The sequence below is a fragment of the Scylla paramamosain genome, chromosome 38, assembly GCF_035594125.1.
Source record: "Scylla paramamosain isolate STU-SP2022 chromosome 38, ASM3559412v1, whole genome shotgun sequence".
Taxonomy (NCBI): domain Eukaryota; kingdom Metazoa; phylum Arthropoda; class Malacostraca; order Decapoda; family Portunidae; genus Scylla; species Scylla paramamosain.
The window spans coordinates 14966235-14988734 of NC_087188.1; the positions used below are offsets into that span (position 1 = coordinate 14966235).

Consider the following 22500-nt stretch of genomic DNA (forward strand, 5'->3'; position numbering starts at 1 on the left):
GATAAGACTCTTGCACTTAAGAGGCCAATCTTAGTGTGTTTGGTAGGAGGCTGCCGCATAAACTTGGCTGTGGAGGTTAGCAAGGCAGACGACGCCAAGGCCCTGTGGTACTCCTCCTCCTCTCCCTCTCTCCCTCCCCCTCTCCCTCCTCCTCCGTGTTCCTTTGATACTATCTTAAATTATCGTGGAAGTGCAGCATAAATATTAGATAAAATCGCAGAAAGGTTGGTAGGTAGGTTGGTGGTGGTGGTGGTGGTAGTGGTAGTGGTGGTGATGGTAGTGGTATTCTTTTTACTTCGTGTTCTCTCTCTCTCTCTCTCTCTCTCTCTCTCTCTCTCTCTCTCTCTCTCTCTCTCTCTCTCTCTCTCTCTCTCTCTCTTGCTTTTCGTAATGGTTGAAGTTACGGTGCTTGGTTGCTTGGTCACACACACACACACACACACACTAACAAGAACACCTGCTACCTTGATCATCCTCCAAGCCAAGGATCGTGTGTTGTGAGGCCTCATGACACGCTCTTAGGGCCTCATGAAGCACTGAACCTTTCACTGGAGCATCTGAATCATGTCTCGTTAAATGGCTCGGAATGTGAGTCGAAGAAATATTTGTTACTTTTGATTTTGTGGAGGTTTTTATTGTTTTTTTTTTTATTATTGTTATTGTTATTGTTATTGTTGTTGTTGTTGTTGTTGTAGTAGTAGTTGTAAGTTTGTCATCAGTAGTATTAATCGATATATTAGTGAAGAATTACTATTTTTTATCTTTTTCTTCTTCTTCTTCTTCTGTTCCTTTCTTCGTCTTCATCATATGTTCCTCTTTATCATATTATCATTATTACCATCAATAGCAAAAGTAATAATAATGCAAAACTTTCTACTGTTCTTTTCTTTTCCGGTATTATCTTCTTCTACTATTTTCTTTATTTTCTTCTAATATTCTTTTTCTTCCTTCCTTCCACGATACGAGGACTGTCCACCACCGCCACCACCACCACCACCACCACCACCAGAAATGCACAATAACCTCGTCCCTTCACATATATTCCACGCTTTGCCACAAGAACAATACCCTCTCTCTCTCTCTCTCTCTCTCTCTCTCTCTCTCTCTCTCTCTCTCTCTCTCTCTCTCTCTCTCTCTCTCTCTCTCTGCTCATTTCTTTCATTTGTCCATTTTTTTTGTTCTTTTTTGTTCGTTTTGTCTTTTGGTTTATATATTTTTTTATTTTATTGATTTTATTCCATTCTGCTCATAAATTTTCATATTATTATTATTATTGTTGTTGTTGTTGCTGCCGCTGTTGCTGTTGTTGTTGTTTTTGTTGTTGTTGTTGCTGCTGCTGGTACTACTACTACTACTACTACTACTACTACTACTACTACTACTACTACTACTACTACTACTACTACTAATACTACCTCCACCACCACCACCACCCCCACCACCACCATTATTAATCCATTTCCCCTTTCCTTTCCTTATTCATTTTCCTTTTACATGCATCTGGTACTGTAATATTTCCTCTCTCTCTGTCTCTTTTTATTCACCCTTGCCGCAGTCACTCATTCTTATTCATTCGCTACACTTATCACCGCCCGGAGAGACCTTATAAGTGAGGCGGAGGAGGCGGCACCACGCACCACACGCCTCACCACCACACCTTACTGGGAATGCTTAAGTTTCACCACACAAGACGTAACTTCATCAACGCATCATCACATTCTGAAACGCCTCTGCGCTGCACCACTACTTGCCAATGGTTCTGCTTGTTGCAATGACGCAGGTTCTGAATTCGGGGTTTTTGATAAGTTACAAGGGTTTTTAAGGGTGTTTTTGCGGTCCTAGAGACAGATTAACAAGATTTCCACATTATTAACAGGAGAAATTGTCTTGGAAACCCGGCTAATTACTTTTGTGGTCTTTGATAATAGTCTTGGTGAGAGTGAGAAGCGTTTCAATATACCTACCTTTTTAATAAGTTACACTGGGTTTTTAGTGGTGTTTTTATGGTTCTAGTGACAGATTAACAAGATTTCCACATAATTAAGAGGAGAATTAGTCTTGAGAACCCTGCTAATCATTTCTGTGCCTTTGATAATAGTCGTATACCGGCCTTTTTAATAAGTTACACGGGTTTTTGGTGGTGTTTTTATGGTTCTAGTGACAGATTAACAAGATTTCCATATTATTAAGAGGAGAAATAGAACCCGGCTAATTACTACTGTGGCCTTTGATAATAGTCGTGGTGAGATTGCGATTTGTTTCAGTATACCTGCCTTTTTAATAAGTTACACGGGTTTTTAGTGGTGTTTTTGTGACCCTTGTGACAGATTAACAAGATTTCTACGTTGCTGACAGGAGGAACACGAATAAAAACCCTGCTAATCATCTGTGGCCTTTGAAAAATGTCCCGTTTCTGAATACTGTCCAGGTGTCACTGCGCACCACACTGCTTCATCACCGCACCATCACGTTCATCACGCACTAGCCACCTACACACGTACACACATACACACCGACATCGCCACTCTCGTAATAACATCAGATGGAAACCACGAAAGAAATTATATTATTAAGATTCCTTCAAGACACTCACTTCTGCTCCTCCTCCGGCCGGGACAGAGAGACCTCACCGCTACATCAGACCACGTAACATTCACCCTTGTATCTCCCGTCCCTTAAGGGCTATAGTCACGCGAGCTTAGGAGTGTGTAGTAGGACCTTCTGGCTCGCCGGGGTAATATACAGAAGCCTGTAGAATAAACATTGTATCATAAAATCGGAACAGAAAGAGAGGGTATTTCCGAAGGGCGAAGCAGCAGAGTCTAGCCACTCAATTATAGACACGCCGTGGGATCTCATGTGCTGTGTAAGGAAAGAGAGAGAGAAGAGAGGGAGGGAGAGGGAGATAAAGATACTGCGAGAGGAAGGGAAGGAAAGAGAAGACGTAAAGTGAGTAAAAGGTGAAGTAAAGACGATTAGATTGCAGAAAAGGCAGATCGGGGTGAAGGAAAAGAGGATTTGAATACTTCAGAGTGCAATATATACATGTTTTTTAGTATAGGGTGAGGAGGAATAAGGTTTCAATGTATCTAAGGGTGTCTAGGGCTGTTAGGGAAAATATAATAGTGCCTGAATAGTAGGAACTGCATTTTAAGGGTGATTTGAGATATAGGGTGAGGTGAAGAAGGGTGTGAATCACTTAGGGTGCATTTTTGGGATGTTTTAGGAATCCAGGGTGAAGTAAGAGAATTTGAAGACCTTAGGATGTATTTTAAGGGTGTTTTTGTTATCTAGGGTGAAGTAAGGGAAGGAATCAAACGTTAGGGAGAAAGAAAAGGGTGACTGTGGAATGAGAAGTTAAAGGAAGATAGAGGGAAGGGGGATAGTGAAGAGGAGTATAAATGATAGAAAAGGAGAGGTTTTAAGGGAGAGAGAGAGAGAGAGAGAGAGAGAGAGAGAGAGAGAGAGAGAGAGAGAGAGAGAGAGAGAGAGAGTAGTTTTCATCCATTTTTGTTTTATTCTAATTTACATATTCTGTTTTTCCTCAGGTATTTGCACGACGCTGTTCCTTTAAGACAGATAGGAGCCGCCACGCCCCGTCCTCCCAACACACACGCAGGTAACGTTCCCAATCAGTTCCAATCAGCTTCCAATCCTCACCTGCCTCAGTGTTTGCAGAATCCTGGAGAGAAAGAGATTTAAATACTGAGATGAGGCTGGAAATTATGTGATTAGTGAATGTGCATTTTCACTATCTCTCTCTCTCTCTCTCTCTCTCTCTCTCTCTCTGGAAATCGTGTTGGTTATGTCGAATTTGGTTTTGTAGCGTTGAATTTGGGGTTGCGTTAAGAGAGAGAGGAAAAGAGTGAGCAAGTGAGTGAGCTTGTGGCAGAGGCAGGGAGATGAAGAGGTGGGAGAGGTGAGAGAGAGATGGCAGAGGCAGGGAGATGAAGAGGTGGGAGAGGTGAGAGGGAGGTGGCAGAGGCAGGGAGATGAGGAGGTGGGAGAGGTGAGAGGGAGATGGCAGAGGCAGGGAGATGAAGAGGTGGGAGAGGTGAGAGGGAGATGGCAGAGGCAGGGAGATGAGGAGGTGGGAGAGATGAGAGGGAGATGGTAGAGGCAGGGAGATGAGGAGGTGGGAGAGGTGAGAGGGAGATGGCAGAGGCAGGGAGATCTCTCCACCCAAAAGTTTTATATATATATATATATTTTTTTTTTTTCATTTCTGCAGTTAAGTTTCTGGAAAGCTTTTTTTTTTCTGATAGAGAACAAAAAAATTCTGTTATTTATGATTATAGAACAATTTGATGCGGTCTCTCTCTCTCTCTCTCTCTCTCTCTCTCTCTCTCTCTCTCTCTCTCTCTCTCTCTCTCTCTCTCTCTCTCTCTCTCTCTCTCTCTCTCTCTCTCTCTCTCTCTCTCTCTCTCTCTCTCTCTCTCTCTCTCTCTCTCTCTCTCTCTCTCTCTCTCTCTCTCTCTCTGAGTCGTACTCCATTAGCTTGACACTATGCAGTCTTCATAACTCCTCCTCCTCCTCCTCCTCCTCCTCCTCCTCCTCCTCCTAGCAGAGGTTAGAGAAGTTTGTTTGTCCTTAGAAACCAAAATATCATTACGTAGAGAGAGAGAGAGAGAGAGAGAGAGAGAGAGAGAGAGAGAGAGAGAGAGAGAGTTAGCAAATACACACTCAGTCTTGATAAGGGAGAGAGATAAATATACATAATTTTCCATTTATTTCAGCGTGCCTCCGAAAGATTGCGTGACATTAAGTTTGTAATAATTGTACCAGGTATATTATGTTGGTTGGCCAGGTGTTCTCAGCACATGTTACCTTTATAATTTACAACCACACAGCTGCTGCGGAACACATCACACTCACTCACTCACTCACTCACTCGTTCACTCACTCACTCACTCACTCGTCCTCTTGCCACGTAAATAACGATTAGATATTTTATTATTTTTTTTTCTATCTGTCATTCTTCTTTGTTTGTGGTGATGCGAAGTGAAAAGTCGAGTGAAAATAAGAGGAAAGGGTTTGTAAAATTGTCTGTTCTCTGATATTTCCTGATGGTGGGGAATGAAAAGGGTATGGAAATGAAAGGAAAGACTTTGATAACCTCTGAAAAAAAAAAGGTAAAAAAAATTGTGTTACGTTTAGTTTTGGTAGAAAATTAAAAAAAGGGTTAGGAAAAGCTTAGTAATATTCCCTGATGAAGGAAAATGAAACGGTATGGAAATGAATGGAAAGAAAATGATACTCCAATAAGAAAGTGAGAATTTGTGGTGATGATAATACAGAATGAAAAGGAAAATAACAAGGTATGATAATTCCTGATAATACAAAATTGAAAGACTATTCTCATTACTGCATTATGGAAGAGGGGGCAGGTGGAGGAGGAGGAGGAGGAGTACAAGAAGTAGGAGGAAGGAAGAAGAGGAGAGGGATAGCTACTGGTATACAAAAAGACTCCATAGTGTTCCTATAAAAAAAAGTATAGAATTTGTATTATATTTGGTATTATACAAAAGGAAATAAGGCTGAAATGAATATACAGATACATGGTAAGAAATCCAGACACATGATACGTTTTATGAAGAAAATCATACATAATTTTATATTTATACATGAAGTGAAGCGAGGATTATAAGACTAGGTGATTAGATGCTTGATACCACGTAAATTATTATGAATTATACATGAATTAAATAGGTCTGGACATCATAAAAAAATGTAGCGTTACTGATAATAAATACATAAAGAGGGAATTGATTAAACTAATAAACTGGAAGACCTCCTGATAACACTAGAAATAAAAATATGTAATCAGTAGAATTTATTTTGACGTGTTAATAAATCTGGAAAATTTTATGTAACATCCTTAAGTTTTTTTCATATTTTTTTTTTCCCGATAGCACTTGAAAAAAGAACTATATATTTAATCAATTAAATCTACCTGTTTTAATATGCTACTGAAATGTCACGAGAAAATCAGTAAGTTTTTTTTTTTTTTTTTTTTTTTTTGACGTGTTAATGAAAGTTTACTGAAAAATTGTATATAAGACCCTTATTTATTTATTTTTTTTACATTTTTTTTTCTTGATAGCACCTGAAAAAAAAAAAAACTATATATTTAATCAAAAGAATCAACCAGTTTTAATATACTTCTGAAATGTCACGAGAGAATCCGATCTATGACATTTAAACTCCTATTCTTTTGTGTCCTGATGTTTCCTATGAAGTTAAAAGATAATAGAAACACAGAAAGTAAGAAGTAAGCAAGTCAGTCAGCGGAATTTACTTGTTTCGAATATTCTTTTTTGAAATATCACTTGCATTTCATATCTAAGACTTTAAACCTTTATTCTTTTCATCTCAATGTTGCTACGAGATAAAAAAAAATAAAATAAATAATAATAATATACATGCAGGAATACTTGATTAGATGCAGTACCAAAGAATATACACTCATTTAAACAATTATTATTTTTTATTTCAATGTAATTATGGGGTGAAAAAAAATATATATATATAAATGCAGGAATACTTGATTAAATACAGTACCAAGGAATATATTAATTTTTAAACCAATATTCTTTTTATCTCAGTGGAATTATGAGGTGAAAAAAATAATATAAATGAAGGAAAAGTTAGTTAGAGTCGGTAAACAAGGAATACACTGACAGTTTACATGCAGAGTGAATCATAATTGCTACTTCCAACAGAGCAAGTGTTCCATGTATGAAGAAAAGCAGGGAATTATAAATGAGTCTTCGTTATTTATTGAGATTATCGAGTTTCATCCAGCTGCTTTCCAATTATTACGAAAAATTATATGGTTTGCATCACGGGAGAGAGAGAGAGAGAGAGAGAGAGAGAGAGAGAGAGAGAGAGAGAGAGAGAGAGAGAGAGAGGTAATACTAGGGCTTGAGGTAAACGAAAATTGAAGAATGTGTAAAGAAATTATATAAGAAAATTGGATACAAGATTACTTCCAAGGTCAGCTTTATGAATGAGAGAGAGAGAGAGAGAGAGAGAGAGAGAGAGAGAGAGAGAGAGAGAGAGAGAGAGAGAGAGAGAGAGAGAGAGAGAGGAAAAAAAGTGAAATTATTTGAATCAAAGTAAAATTTTCATACAGATATTAACTATGAATGAAATGACACACACACACACACACACACACACACACACACACACACACACACACACACACACACACACACACACACACACACACACACACACACACACACACACACACACACACACACACACACACATTAATTCAGGCATCTTTCAAATTTCTTTTCTTTCTATCGTTGGAACAGAAGGAAAGAAATTAAAAGTTAAAAGGAAAAATAAACCGAGATAGAAGAAGGAAGCAGAAGAGAATCGAATAAGGGGGAAGAGAAGGACAAGATAAGAAATGGAGTGAAGACAAGAAAATATATGAAAAAAAAAATACATTAAGAAAAGAAAGAAGGTGAAAAGACGAAAACAGGAGACGAGAGAAATACAAATTATGCAAAAACCAAAACAGGATGAAGAAAAGGAAGAAGCGAAGAGAAGGAGAAGAAGGAACAGAGGAGAAGAAGAAGCAAACCCCCTTTCCTTCACCCCTAAACCCCCAAAACACCCCCCACAACCCCCCAGGAGATAAATGGCAGCAAAACACCAGCCGGGGGCGACCCTCAACACCATCGCAAAGAAAGAAAAAGAAAGAGAGAGAGAGAGAGAGAGAGAGAGAGAGAGAGAGAGAGAGAGAGAGAGAGAGAGAGAGAGAGAGAGAGAGATGGAGGTATAATTTCCTTCTCTGAGGTGACCATAAAATTTCTGATACGGACAACCTTGTGAAAGAAAAGGTGTCGGGGCGCGATAGCCTAATACCCACCTTCTCCCTTATAAACTTGAGCCTTATGCATGGGTGCGGAGTGTGTCAGGGTACCATACATCATCCACACGCCTCGCAGCGCCACCAAAAACGCCCTTATGGATTACACTCTTAAGGGTGAAACTCAAGTGGCGGGTGTGTGGATATTGTCTTGTCTCTGTGGCAAAAGTCTGACTAGCCATCATTGATAGCCGGAGAGCAGAGCGTCTGTGATGAGATAAAGCGTCTCTCGCACTCGTAAAAGGAACTTGAGACTCTGGAACCTATTGTGAACCTTGTGTCGGGGATGTTAAGGGCGAATCTCCAGTGTTTTCCGGGTGCTGGGTGCGTCAGATTGGTAGTGCGAGATGCTACAATAGCCCTGCCAATATTTCTGTCCGTAATTGTATGTTTGCGTAAGAACTAGGTGTGAAAATTGCTACTCTCACCTGTGTTTGGCGCAGACCCATCCCATTGGTCGACAGTGATTAAAGGCTGACCAATCACTGTAATGATCCCCCGACGCTGGATGGGATGGCAGGCAGCTCTCTCTCTCTCTCTCTCTCTCTCTCTCTCTCTCTCTCTCTCTCTCTCTCTCTCTCTCTCTCTCGGTTTTATTTCAGTTTTCCACTGTTTTTCTCTTTTTTCTGCTTCGTTTAGTAGTAACATTCTCTCTCTCTCTCTCTCTCTCTCTCTCTCTCTCTCTCTCTCTCTCTCTCTCTCTCTCTCTCTCTCTCTCTCTCTCTCTCTCTCTCTCTCTCGATTTTAGTCTCACTCATTTTCCTTTTCCTTTGTCTATTTTCACTATTCTCTCTCTCTCTCTCTCTCTCTCTCTCTCTCTCTCTCTCTCTCTCTCTCTCTCTCTCTCTCTCTCTCTCTCTCTCTCTCTCTCTCTCAGTTGGAAAATAAAGGCAAATTCACACATTTCAGACCGAGAGAACCTATTTTCTATTCTGCCTGACTAGAAAATTGTCTGATTCAATAAAATAAAGCAAAGAGAGAGAGAGAGAGAGAGAGAGAGAGAGAGAGAGAGAGAGAGAGAGAGAGAGAGAGACTATTACAGGTATTCATCATAGTTTCCAGAACAAATAACAGATAATGACGAAAAATAACATCGCAATTTCAAATAAATACAAGAATAGTTGTGATAAGTGGAGGAGAAGAGGAAGAAATAAATAACAGTGATGATGATGATGACGAAGAGAAGAAGGAGGAAGAGGAGGAGGAGGAAAAGAAGACAAAAGAATACTGATAACACTTATACACACACTAACAGAGAGAGAGAGAGAGAGAGAGAGAGAGAGAGAGAGAGAGAGAGAGAGAGAGAGAGAGAGAGAGAGAGAGAGAGAGATGGGAAAAACACTAAAAAATTAAGAAACGAACAAGGAAAGGGAGTGTACAGTTGAAGGGAGAGGGAAAGAGGGAAAGAGAGGGACAAAAATAACTCCATTGAGGGAATAGAGCAGGAAAAAGTATGAAAAGAAAGCAAGAAGAAGGAAAAGAGAAGAGAACAAGCATTGAACAGAGTGTATATCGCCCACGAACGAAAGGGGAAGAGAAGGAGAGAGATAAAGAGAGTAGAAGAGGGAAGGAGGGAGAAAGGGGAATAAACAGAGAGCTAAGAGTCAAACTACCAGAAAGAGGAGGAGAATGAAGAGGAAGGAGAAATTAAAATGCCATAAAGAAAAGGAGATGAAGGAAAAAGAAAAGGAAGCAGAAGAAAATCAAATAAGGCGAAAGAGAAAGATAAGATAAACAAGAAATGGAGTGAAGGCAAAGAAGAGGAGGAAGAGGAAGAGGCTGAAACTCTGAACACATGACACCTTAACTTAACACAAACATAACTATTATCTTATCACTCTTAAATGCTTGGCTCGCTTCGCCTTTTCCTCCTACCCACTTTTCCTAGCCTCCCTCAGCCTCCCTCCAGCCTGCTATAGCCTTACCCGGCCTTGTCATAGCGTTATCTAGCCTCCTTAAGCCCTTCTCAGTCTCACATCCCCAGATCTTTCCAGCTTCTCAGAATCTTGCAGTCTTTCTTCTTATCTATTTATCTCACCATTCCCAGCTTCTTCCAGTCTATCTTCCAGCCTTTTCCAGTGTTTTTATCTTCCTCCAGCATTCCTCAGCCTACCCAAGCTTAGCCCAGCATTCTCTACCCCTCCCCTAGCCTCCACCAGCCTCGCACAGCCTGTTCGTGTCACTTTCCTCTCTCTTACTGCATCCTTTCTGACACCTCGAAGCGCCCTGCCTCTTATTACACCTGTCTAATACGGACACACCTGCAATACTTCACAGAACACCTTTAGGGCACCACCACCTCCTCCTCCTCCTTCTGCGCACTATCTTCTCCCTCCTCTCCCTCCTCTCCCTCTCTATCTTCTCTGGACAGTGGGAGGGCGTGAGAGAATGTGAGGTCCTCCAGATGATATCGCGAGCGTCTGGTGAGATAAGGAGAGGTCTTACGGGCCGCTGATGACCCGCCTCGGAAACTCAGGTGAGAAGTAATTGGCAGGTGAGGCAGCCACGGCCCACTGATAGCGAGGCGAGAAGTAATATGCGGTGCAGGGCTAATGTTGGGTTCTGGTGCTGTGGGGGGTGGGGGGACTGCTGGGAGGGGTGGGGGAAAGTCGTGATGTCGGGTGTGAGAGAGGAGTGAAGATACTGGGATTGGGTGGTGGTGGTGGTGGTGGTGGGTCGGCAATTGTATCTTTGTGAGAGAGAGAGAGAGAGAGAGAGAGAGAGAGAGAGAGAGAGAGAGAGAGACTTAGATAATGGCAATCTAATGTTCTCTCTTAGTCATTTCTATTCAATTCAAGTCCTTCGCTTCCAATATTGTCTGGCATAGAAACGTGTTGGTCTCTCTCTCTCTCTCTCTCTCTCTCTCTCTCTCTCTCTCTCTCTCTCTCTCTCTCTCTCTCTCTCTCTCTCTCTCTCTCTCTCTCTCTCTCTCTCTCTCTCTCTCTCTCTCTCTCTCTCTCTCATGTGATCTTATAACATTCATTCTCTCTCTCCTTCTTTTTCGTGTTTCGATTTCGGTCTCAAATTTTTTGTTCGGAATTTTTGAGTGTTTTCCTTTTTTTTCTCTCTTCCTTTTGTGTTGTGGTGCCTTTTTTCGAACGTTTTTCCATGTTTCTGCGACGGTTTGGCTTTGTGTTGCTGTTGTTGTGTTGCCTTTGTGTGTGAAAAGAAGTATTTCGCTGGTTTTCTTTGTATCATTCAAGTTTCTAAGATGAAGAAGCTTCTTGGTTACTTATTTGCTCTTTAATTACGATGTTTTTTTATCCTTCAGTGAGTGAGTAACCTGTCCGTCAGTAAGGAAGTTGTTCGTCAGTCTTTCCATTCACTCAGTTGCTTAAACACTCAGTCAGTCAAGCAGTGAGTCAGTCTGGATTGAGTGAGTGAGAGAAACAGTCAGTCAGTCAGTCAGTCAGTCAGTCAGTCAGTCAGTCAGTTAGTCACTTAGTCTTCTTTTTTGTGTTTCAGTCAAGCAAAGTCAGTCTTATAGCGAGTGAATCAGTCAGTTAGTCAGTCAGTCACACTCACCCACCCATCCCTCCACCCCACTCACACACACACACACACACACAAACCCCTCAACACAAACACACAATACAAAAACCCAGATACCATCCCAAGCATTCCCACAGTCACACCACACACAACACACACGCGCCCCCTTTACACCATTCCATCATCACTCTCATTCCCTCGCTCCCCATCACTCACTTCCCGCGCATCATTCTCATCACCAGCATTCAGTTCCGCCTCGCAATTCTTGTCGTTCTCCTCTCACTCCTTAACGCAGACGCTCGTAAATCAGAGAGAATTAGCTGCGTTTTGGTCTCTCAAGGATACAGATAAATACTTCACAAAAGCCACTTATTTCCGACCGTTTTATAAGTGAAGATGAGAGAGAGAGGGAGAGAGACAGACAGAGGGAGAGACGGAGGGAGAGTCACGGTCACGTCCAAAGAGAGAGAGGGATTAGAGAGAGAGGGAGATGGGGGGCTTGAGTGGATAAGGGCATAGAGTCAAAATTAGTGACTGACGAGACTTAACAAGCGTACATCCCTCAAAACTCAGTCAAACACACCGACAGTAGTAGTAGTAGTAGTAGTAGAGTATTAGATATGGTTGGATGCCACAGTCATTAGCGGGAGCTGGGGCTAATGACCTCCAAGTAATGGAGCCCCTAATTGACACATCAATAAACATGGGGTGGAGGTATTATTTAGTAGTAGAAAAAAAAAAAAAAAAAAGTAGTAGTAGTAGTAGTAGTAGTAGTAGTAGTAGTAGTAGTAGTAGTAGTAGCCGTGTTTTGCCGCTGATGGTGATGATGGTAGCAGTAGCAGCAGGAGTAATAGTAGTAGTAATAGTGGTAGTAATAGGAAGAGGAGGAGGAGGAAGAAGTGAAGGATGAGAAGTCAGCTGTTGTTTTTCCTCCTCCTCCTCCTCCTCCTCCTCCTCCTCCTCCTCCTCCTCCTCCTCCTCCTCCTCCTCCTTCTCCTCCTTGTTTGATTGTGGTAAAAAGTAAGAGTAATAGTGGTAGTAGTGATGTGTGTGTGTGTGTGTGTGTGTGTGTGTGTGTGTGTGTGTGTGTGTGTGTGTGTGTGTGTGTGTGTGTGTGTGTGTGTGTGTACGAGCGCCGTCAAAATACCCCGAATCAGTTAATTAATTTAAGACTGAGGGAAGAAGACAGCGAATAAATAAATAAACACGAGATGGAATTGAGAAACCGCTGATACAGAGAGAGAGAGAGAGAGAGAGAGAGAGAGAGAGAGAGAGAGAGAGAGAGAGAGAGAGAGAGAGATCGCACGTCTTACAGTGGCTCGTTCGTACAGACAGTGAAAGATGAGTCAAATATTTCTCATTCTCAGATAAGAGACAAGGTTTTGGAAGGCTGGGCAGTGACTAGTCGCGCCCCTGATGCCGACCCATAGCCAGGCCAGGAGGTCACTGCGAGGGGCGTGGGGTCAATGGAGGGCAGTTTGAAGTCATTTGGAAGGGAATTGATAAAGGGGTGATGGGTGAATGTTGCTAAAGAAGGTTTTGGGTGAATTGGGGGTGTATTGGGGTGTTTTGGTGGTGGTGGTGGTGGTGGTGGTGGTGGTGGTGGGGAATGGATATTGTGTGTGTGTGTGTGTGTGTGTGTGTGTGTGTGTGTGTGTGTGTGTGTGTGTGTGTGTGTGTGTGTGTGTGTGTCTGTCTTGAGTATAGTAAGTTATGGTGTTGTGTCAGAATTCTCTCTCTCTCTCTCTCTCTCTCTCTCTCTCTCTCTCTCTCTCTCTCTCTCTCTCTCTCTCTCTCTCTCTCTCTCTCTCTCTCTCTCTCTCTCTCTCTCTCTCTCTCTCTCTCTCTCTCTCTCTCTCTCTCTCTCTCTCTCCTTCCGGCCAATTTATCATTTGGCCTCAAAGGCGAGAACCCAACTGGTCAGTGAGAAAGGAGTAGGAGGGGCAGAAGGAGGAGAGGGAGGAGGAGGAGGAGGAGGAGGAGGAGGAGGAGGAGGAGAAGGAGGTATCAAGTTAGCAAGAGATGTACCGACAATGTGTTTCCTTTGGTATAAAAAATGGGGACTTTTTCTCACTTTCTCACATTTTCTCACATTCCTTCCTGATTTTCTCTCTCTATTTATGAGTCAGTAATTCACTATTTATTTATTTTTCGCATCTACATTTCACATCACCATTATTTTGTTTATTTATTTCATGTATTTTCGAATAGTACTCTCCCTTTCTCCTCTCTCTACTCTCTCACTTTTTCCACACAGCACACAGCACACACCACACACCACAGCATCCTCTGGTAACCGCTCGCTCACATCCGGAAAAGAAAAAAAGAGAGGGAGGCGAGAGAAAGAGAGAGAGGAAAGAAGGTGGGACAGCAAGGTATAAATTTTCCTTCCCTCTCCACCGCCACCTTTTCACCCACTGCCCAATTCATCAGTTCGGCTTCTTTGACACAGTAGATCCCCCCCTGTCCTCCTCCCTTTCCTCCTCCCTTTCCTCCTCCTTTCCTCCTCCTTTCCTCTTTCTCTATAGGTCTATTCTTCCTCCCGTCCGTCCCTTCCTGCCTCCATCCGCCCTCCGTGAATATATTACACCTCTCTCTCTCCCTCTCTCTCTCTCTCTCTCTCTCTCTCTCTCTCTCTCTCTCTCTCTCTCTCTCTCTCTCTGGTGGTGGTAGCTGTTGTTTTGTTATTGTTTTTGTTGTGGTAATAGTTGTTTTTGTAGTAGTAGTAGTAGTTGTTGTAGTAGTAGTAGTTGTAGTTGTAGTAGTAGGAGGAGGAAGGGAAGTGAAAGTAGGTACTCTTAATTTTCAAGGTTTTTATAGGGAAAAAAATAACCTCGTGTCATTTATTGCACCCCAAAAGAGGCGATAAATAACACGAGCCTGGCATCACATCCAATAAATAACTGATGCACGCACATTTTAATTAATCATCACTAAAAAAAAACAAAAAACAAATAAATAAATAATAATAATAATAATAACAATGATAATAGTAATAATATTTGTTCCTCATTCTGTCTATAAGCTGGAAGTATAAACGCTAAGGAATCTCTCAAACTAATTCCACTCGCATAGATGACATGAAGGTACGTGGACCCTATAGACGACTTGAAGATGTAGATGAAGATGCCACTTATAGAGAATCTGGGAACGTTCGGAGTAACTGAACAGCCGTCTTTTATTGGAGTGATGTCCGGCCATTAACTTATAAAAAAAATAAAGAAAAGAAAAAAAAAAGAGAGGGAGGTAGATAGAGACACACAAAGAAAGATAAGCAGCATTTCTTGGCATTAAAACGTGAAATTTCAGTGTAATATTTCACTTCCGCCATAAATGGAAGGAAAAACTAGAAAAAAAATGAAAGGATGAAATGAAAGGAAGGAAAAAAATATATGTGTGTGTTATTGGTAAAGACTTAATGCTTGTTTTTTATGTATATTTTTTTCTTAGTGTGTATTGAGTATTTCCCGTTATTTGTAGCTCAGAGAGAGAGAGAGAGAGAGAGAGAGAGAGAGAGAGAGAGAGAGAGAGAGAGAGAGAGAGAGAGAGAGAGAGAGAGAGAGGTAACAGCACGGGCTTATGATGGCTACATTTTCCGTCTCATTAACTCTTTTCAAAGTAACCATCTCTTTGACGGCCTCCTCCTCCTCCTCCTCCTCCTCCTCCTCCTCCTCCTCCTCCTCCTCCTCCTCCTCCTCCTCCTCCTCCTCCTCCTCCTCCTCCTCCTCCTCCTCCTCCTCCTCCTCCTCCTGCCTGTCTAACCCCTCCACCTTTCCTCCTGGTCCTTCACCTCTTACCAAAATATATCGTGCACTATGTTTTTAAGTTACGTAGAAGAAATGAATCAGTAATGTTATGTATGTATACGACAAAATTAATAAAGATGAGAATAATTAGCATAGATAGTACACCAACTAAAAGTGCACGTCATTCTTACATTTTGGTAAATTTTGCCCACGTGATTTATGCTTATATATACGAGTATATATATATATATATATATATATATATATATATATATATATATATATATATATATATATATATATATATATATATATATATATATATATATATATATATATAATTTTTTCGATTTTTTTTTTCTCTCTCTCTCTCTCCAATCTCTCCTGGTTAAGCGGTGCTTCCTCAATCTCCGGCGTGCTGGGCGCGGTACACAGTGGCGGCGGGGTGAGCAGATCACCCTGTAGGAGGGTCGCCTTCTGCAGGACACGCGCGCCCTTTGCTCACTGCGCCGCAGCGCCGCCGCCACATCCATGTCTGGACGCAGACGTCCGCCAGCATGATGGCTGCAGCCAGGCCGCATCCCAGCCAGCTCAGGGGCTGCGTGTTCCCGGCCAGAGCGTGCCACAGCGTGCCCCCAACCACCGCCACGCCGCCCGCCATCCAGGGGGCTGCGTGGCGCGCCTGCCCTCCGCCCCTCACGCCAGGCAGTGGACGAACGGTCTGCTCCGCTCTCTTGGCCTCCTTCTGCGCCTTCGTTTCCTCCTCCGCCACGCGAAGATCGTACTCCCGCAGCAACTCGGGGGACATCGCATCTGAGTCGGGGAACCGCACAGGTCGAGGCGGCGGAAGTCCCCTGAGTTGCTGCACCGCGACGGTAGCAGAGTTCGCGTGCTGAGCGGCGGTGGGGCCGTCATCCGCTACAGACCGCCCGCTGCCCACGTGCTGAGCCGTGGTGGGGCAGTCTGCAGCGGGGGACGACCCGCTGCCCGCGTGCTGAGCAGCGGTGGGGCCGTCAGCCACTACAGACCGCCCGCTGCCCACGTGCTGAGCCGTGGTGGGGCAGTCTGCAGCGGGGGACGGCCCGCTGCCCGCGTGCTGAGCCGCGGTAGGGCCGTCAGCCACTACAGACCGCCCGCTGCCTACGTGCTGAGCCATGGTGGGGCAGTCTGCAGCGGGAGACGACCCGCTGCCCGCGTGCTGAGCCGCGGTGGGGCCGTCTTTCCTTTGCTTGGGATCGAGGTGGGGCACGCTGGCCGGGGACAGGGCCTGGGGCAGGGTAGAGGTCGCTGCGGCGCCCCGGCGCTGCTCCTCGCTACCGCCTCGCAGGGGCACCGCCTCGTCCTCGCACCCGCGGAGACAAGGGAAGACGAGGCAGCGCCACCAGCGGGCCGCGGAGTACCGCATGGCCAGGAGCAGCTCGTCCTCCCGCTGCTGCTGCTGCATCACCCGGCGGAAGTTGAAGACGCCCTTGTGTTTAACGTCACTCCCGCGCAGGCAGTACAGCTGCAGCGCGAGGTTCCTGTAGCGTAGCATCTTGGACATGTCCATGGGCACCGCCACGGCCTGCTCGTTCTGCCACAAGCAGCCGCCCTCGTCGCCCGCCACGCGCCGCCACGCCGCCTTGTACAGCGGGACGCAGGCCAGCTCGCGGCGGTAGGGGAACACCAGCGCGCCGCGGTCCTTGGCGACCACACGGACGCGCTGTGGCCGCTTGCCGCCGTAGGTGATCGTCACCTGGATTCGGAGCGTTATCATCGTCTTCTGGCCAGTCATGGTTGCTCTTATTCTGGAAGGGAACGCCAGCAGGTACGCGCCTGTAATGTGCTGGATGAAATGCCGTGCCCTCCCCTCTCTTCCCCCGCACCCTCTCTGAAGAGCCTGGAGGTAGCGTGCAGCCTCCTCCCATCGCACACCAATCACGGCTCACCAACATGACACACGCAGACCAATCACAGCTCAATAAAATGACAGACATATTGCAAACATAACTACACCCTTTGCCTCTCGAGCAGGTGTGTTTCAGGCTCACCACTCTCCACCACACACCTGCAGCTCACACACCCGACTGGTGCACATGATTTGCAGTGACGTCATACAAACACCACAAGGTCGCACTGAACACCACAACTTGCATCATGATTAGACTGGTTGGTGATGAGGGCGACTGCGCGTCACACTGAAGCCTTTTCAATTTTCGCTTAGCACACTTAACATCCGCCCATTACGTCTATTTCTCCCTTACCTCACCTTTCACTCCTCCCTCCTTTGGCCCATTCAGTCTCCATTCACTGCCTCTTTTCACCTCAACCTTTCCCGTCACTGAGAATCTATCGGCGTCATTCATCACATCATTTACCTGGCGGCCACTTAATAATTTCCCACACAGGTGTCCCCAGGTGAGGCAAGGGGGTGTGGAAATGACCTTCTACCTCCACACCTGAAGAAGTGTCCTGGGCTATTTATCATTCGCAGGTGTTTGTGTGTGTGTGTGTGTGTGTGTGTGTGTGTGTGTGTGTGTGTGTGTGTGTGGGTGGGTGGGTGGGTGGGGGGTAATATTCACTTATTTTTCTAATTTTAGTCTTATTTTCTTCTTTATTATCACTTTCTCTGTTCTTTATCATCTTTTCTTCTCTTCCTCGTTATTATCTGTTACTCCTGTTTCCACGTCAGTTAGTGAGAAAGTCCATTGCTGTTTAGTTAACCTATATAAATTTCCTCCTCCTCCTCCTCCTCCTCCTCCTCCTCCTCCTCCTCCTCCTCCTCCTCCTCCTCCTCCTCCTCCTCCTCCTCCTCTCCTTCTCACAAATTAATCCCCAAAACAATGCCAGACCTATTTGAGGAACTGAAAATTTATATCCCTCGTATCGTCCTGTCTTTCCTTCTCTCCTTTGTTTCTCTTCCTCCTTTCCTCTCCCTTCTCCCTTTCCCTCTCCCTCTCCCTCTCGTCGTAGTGGGTCAGGGAAGGGAGTTTTCTGGCCATAAACTTCAGTAACTAGACGTATCTTACTGAAGGCGTTGACCTGACACGCCTTCTGCAGGAGTTTCCTCCCACTGCGTTCAGGAGGGAGTCTTGAGGGCCGGAAGGTTACGGGGGGGATGTGGGGAAGTGGAGATGGGTGTGTGGAGGTAAGGAGGAGGGTGTGTGCAGGTGGAGGAGGTAGTGGGGAGGTGAGGGGAGGCTCTAATGATGGGTGGAGGTGAAAAGGATTGTTTTATGTGGTAATGGTGTTGGTAATGGGTCATTATGAAGGGGAATGAAGGAAAAGCACTGTCTGATGTTAAGGGTTGTTGGAGTGAGTGTTACTGGGTTGCTAATGGGCTGTTTAAGGGTACATTGTAAGGCACATAAGGAATGGTAAGATGTTTAAAGGGTTTGTAGAATAGAGAGGAGGTGTTAAGGGGGTTATTAAGGGACGTGTTGGGTTGTTAAGGGGAAGTGTTGGAGTGAGTGCTGTTGGTGTGTTTAAGGGTGCCTTCTAAGATCTATAGGAGGTTTAAAGGCGTTGTAGTAGATTTAAAGGGTGTTTTTAGGGAGGTTTGTGTTGCAGTGAGCGTTATTGGGATGTTAAGGGTTTTGAAAGGGGTGTTTAAGGGTGATTTTAAAGGGATGTGTGGGAGCAAGGTTTGAATATTTAAGTAAAGGGGCTTAAAAGGAATAATTAGGGATGATGTTTTTTTAGGGAGACTTTAAAGGTTAAAATGGTGATCCTCTCTAAGTCTCCCTTTTGTTTTTGTCTAGGGTGAAAAAGGAAGAAAAAAGACAGTTAATGGAATGTTAAGGGGAATATTTTAGGGATTTTAAGAGACTTTTAAAAGTAATAACAAAACTGTCTCTTTGAAATTCACTCAGAGTATTTATCAATGGTGAAACCGAAAAAGGAAGCAATATGAATGGAATTTTAAAAGGCAATATTTAACAGACTTTTAAAAGGAACAACAGTACTGATTCTCCCCTTCAAATCCACCGCGCTTCTATCAAAGGTGAATCCCCAAAAAAGGTGAAGGCGATTTCAAGAGCCCAAAGTTGTCGAAAGTTGCAAATTCGGGTCACGTGTCTAAGAGAAGGCGCATTAATCTTTGTTCCCAGCGTCAGGGATCGGGCAGAGGATGTCAGAAAATTGGGTAATGGCTGGTGGGAATAAAAATGAATAAAATATGGGACCTATTCTTGTCATGCTTTCACTGTGGCGGGGATGAATGAAATATATTCGGGAATTTGCTCCGCCCTTCTCCTCCTCCCTTTTGACTGATGGAGGGAAGAAGGGACGGAGGGAAAAGGTGGAGAGAGAAAAGTTACGAAACGCGGTAGTGAAAATTGTTTAATGATGGTGAAGGAGGAGGAGGAGGAGGAAGAAGAGGAGGAAGAGGAAGAGGTCTTTTTGAGAAGGTGTTGATGTGAAGAAGTGAGGTAGAGAGCTAATGATGAGATAGAGAGAGAGAGAGAGAGAGAGAGAGAGAGAGAGAGAGAGAGAGAGAGAGAGAGAGAGAGAGAGAGAGAGAGAGAGAGAGAGAGAGAGAGAGAGAGAGAGAACAGATGATGAAAGACATAAGTGGAATAATAAGAAAATTGTAAGACGTGAGATTTGAAACACACACACACACACACACACACACACACACACACACACACACACACACACACACACACACACACACACACACACACACACACACACACACACACACACACACCTGTCTGCCTGTCTGCCTGTCTGTCGGTTCTGCATGCCTGACCAAGACCCCTGCCACCCGCCCCTGTCACAGCCGCCACCCTTCCCCCTCACCCCCCTCGCTCACCCCTCCCCCCTGCCTGTCCCGCTGCCACCCCTGTCAAAACACTGCCCTCACCACCACCACTATTATTATTATCATTATTATTACTGCTTTTACTATTACTACTACTACTACTACTACTACTACTACTACTACTACTACTACTATTACTACTACTACTACTACTATATCCACTTCTGCTACTGGATAAGTCGCCCCTAATTACATCCTTTATCCCTTCCTCTCCCTTCCATCCTTTCCTCTCCCTCTCTATCCCCCTCCCTCTCCCTCTCCCTCTCTCCCTCCCAACCATCTCTCATACCCAGAATAAAAAATCCATTAGTTCTCTAACCTTGCTGACGCGGAGGCAATAAATCTTTCTTGACACAGAGGAAACCTTCCCTCCATTCCCTCCACTTCCCTCCCTCTCTCTCTCTCTCTCTCTCTCTCTCTCTCTCTCTCTCTCTCTCTCTCTCTCTCTCTCTCTCTCTCTCTCTCTCTCTCCACATCCTTCTTCCACTTCTTCCTTTGTTCGTGTTTTTCGTTCATTTTTCCTGTTTTTTTCTATTTTTCTATTTTCGTCCTCTTCTTTTTTCATTCTCTTCTTTTCCTTTTCATTTTTTCTCCTCTTCCTCCAGTTTTCTTCATTCTTTCTTTTTTTATCTTCTTTGCTTCCTCCTCCTCCTCCTCCTCCTCCTCCTCCTCCTCCTCCTCCTCCTCCTCCTCCTCCTCCTCCTGTTTTACTCACTTCCTTTTTTGTTTTTCATAGCGTTCTTTATTTTCTTTTCCTCCTCTTCCTCTTTCTTCTCTTCCTCCTCCTCCTCCTCCTCGTCTTCCTCCTCCTCAATATCCTTCACCCTTCGCCTTTGCGCACCCACACTCCTCCCCTTTCCTCCTCCTCCCTTTCTCTTTCACCACTCCTCTCTCCCCCTCTCCTCCCACTCCCCCTCTCTCTCTCTCTTTGGCCCCCGACCTCAAGTGCCAGCGACCCAGTCAGTGGTGCCACGACAAGCATGTTTAAGAGAGAGAAAAGCGAGACAGAGTTCTTTTCATGCAGGATCTGAAACTCTGGGTCATTTTGTGGTGTTAGATCCTCTTATGTGGAGTTGGGATGGAATTTTGTGGGGTTGGGTGCATTTAAGTGGGTTTAGATGGGTTTTGTATGGGTTTGGGTGGGTTTGTATGGGTTTAGATGGGTTTGTATGGGTTTAGGTGGGTTTGTATGGGTTTTGATGGGTTTTTATGGGTTTGGGTGGGTTTGTATGGGTTTGGGTGGGTTTGTATGGGTTTAGGTGAGTTTGTATGGGTTTGGGTGGGTTTGTATGGGTTTGGCTGGGTTTGTATGGGTCTAGGTGGGTTTGTATGGGTCGAGTTGTAATTTTGAGGGGTTGGATTCTCTTTTGTAGCTTTCAATTCTATATTTGTAGTTCAGATTCCATTTTTGTAGTTGTAGAATGGATATTGTGAGCGCTTCCTTTGCTAACATTGCTGAAAATTCCTGGAGTTGGGTTATAGAGCAACAAACATGGGCCAGACTCGCTTTAATGGCGTGGAATGAGGTTTGTGGAGTGAGTGGCGTGCTGTCTTGAATCCTCTTACTCTTACTTCACACACCCAGCAGTTTATTATTCACCGTCGGATCCCGTTTATGTAGCGTTAAATCCGGTTCTGCCAATGTCTCACTTACCATTCATGCATTCTCTGGGATTCAATACTTTCTAAATCTGCGTCTACCTAATTCATTGCCTCGTGGGACTCAAGAATCGTGAGGCTTAGCGGGAGAATTTCAACCCCCAAACCAGAATAGCAATAATTTTTTTCCTCCCACTCGGCATTAAATTTAACCAGGAATGACAAACGCCTGGCTGGTGCCTTATCTTGGTCTCCTGCTTCAATATTTTCTTAGTGTTCTGAATGCTTGGTGGAGCGTGAAGGAGGTGAGAGGCTGAGGGAAACGCCTTCGAGAGTGGGAGAGAGAGAGAGAGAGAGAGAGAGAGAGAGAGAGAGAGAGAGAGAGAGAGAGAGAGAGAGAGAGAGAGAGAGAGAGAGAGAGAATGTGTCTTCTCCCTCTGAGTGTGATAGAAGGAGTATGAAGAAGATGTGTGGAGGAAGGTACCCGTCAACTGGAAGGGAGGTTACCTTAACAGCCTTGACAGGGAGAAATCTGTCAACTGAAGGGATATGGAAGGGAGATACGTGAAAGAAAGTTATATTTACAGCTTGACAGGGGAAGGGAAGTGATGGGGAATAGATGATAGACGTGAAGGGAGGAAATATTTTGACTTGACAGGGGAGAAATGGGGGTACGGGTATCAAGTGATGGAAGGGGAATGGAAGATATATGTGAAGGGACTATGGAAGTGATAGGGGGTATAGGAGATATATAAATGGAAAGAGAATTAGAGTTTAGTAGTGTAAGAGAGAAGGGTTGAAAGATTAGATACAGTATGGTATGCCTTGATTATTTTAGCCATTGATGGAGTGCACGGAAGGTTGTAGGGAAGAGTTAAGTGAATAGAAGGTTAGGAGTGTGATTTGTATGGTGTTGTAGGGCGTGTGTGGTATGTTAAAGGTTGTTTTTGAGGTTGTGCTGGTGATGG

General features: G+C 44.2%; 1 long non-coding RNA gene across 1 annotated transcript in view; it reads right to left on the minus strand.

Annotated features, from left to right (window-relative positions):
• Positions 1-3501: 3501 nt before the first annotated feature.
• Positions 3502-22500, minus strand: part of LOC135091578 (uncharacterized) — a 72833-nt gene continuing 53834 nt past the window's right edge. Inside the window, exon 3 of the long non-coding RNA XR_010262562.1 lies at positions 3502-3682. This is a non-coding gene — a long non-coding RNA (uncharacterized LOC135091578). The remainder of the gene's footprint in view (positions 3683-22500) is intronic.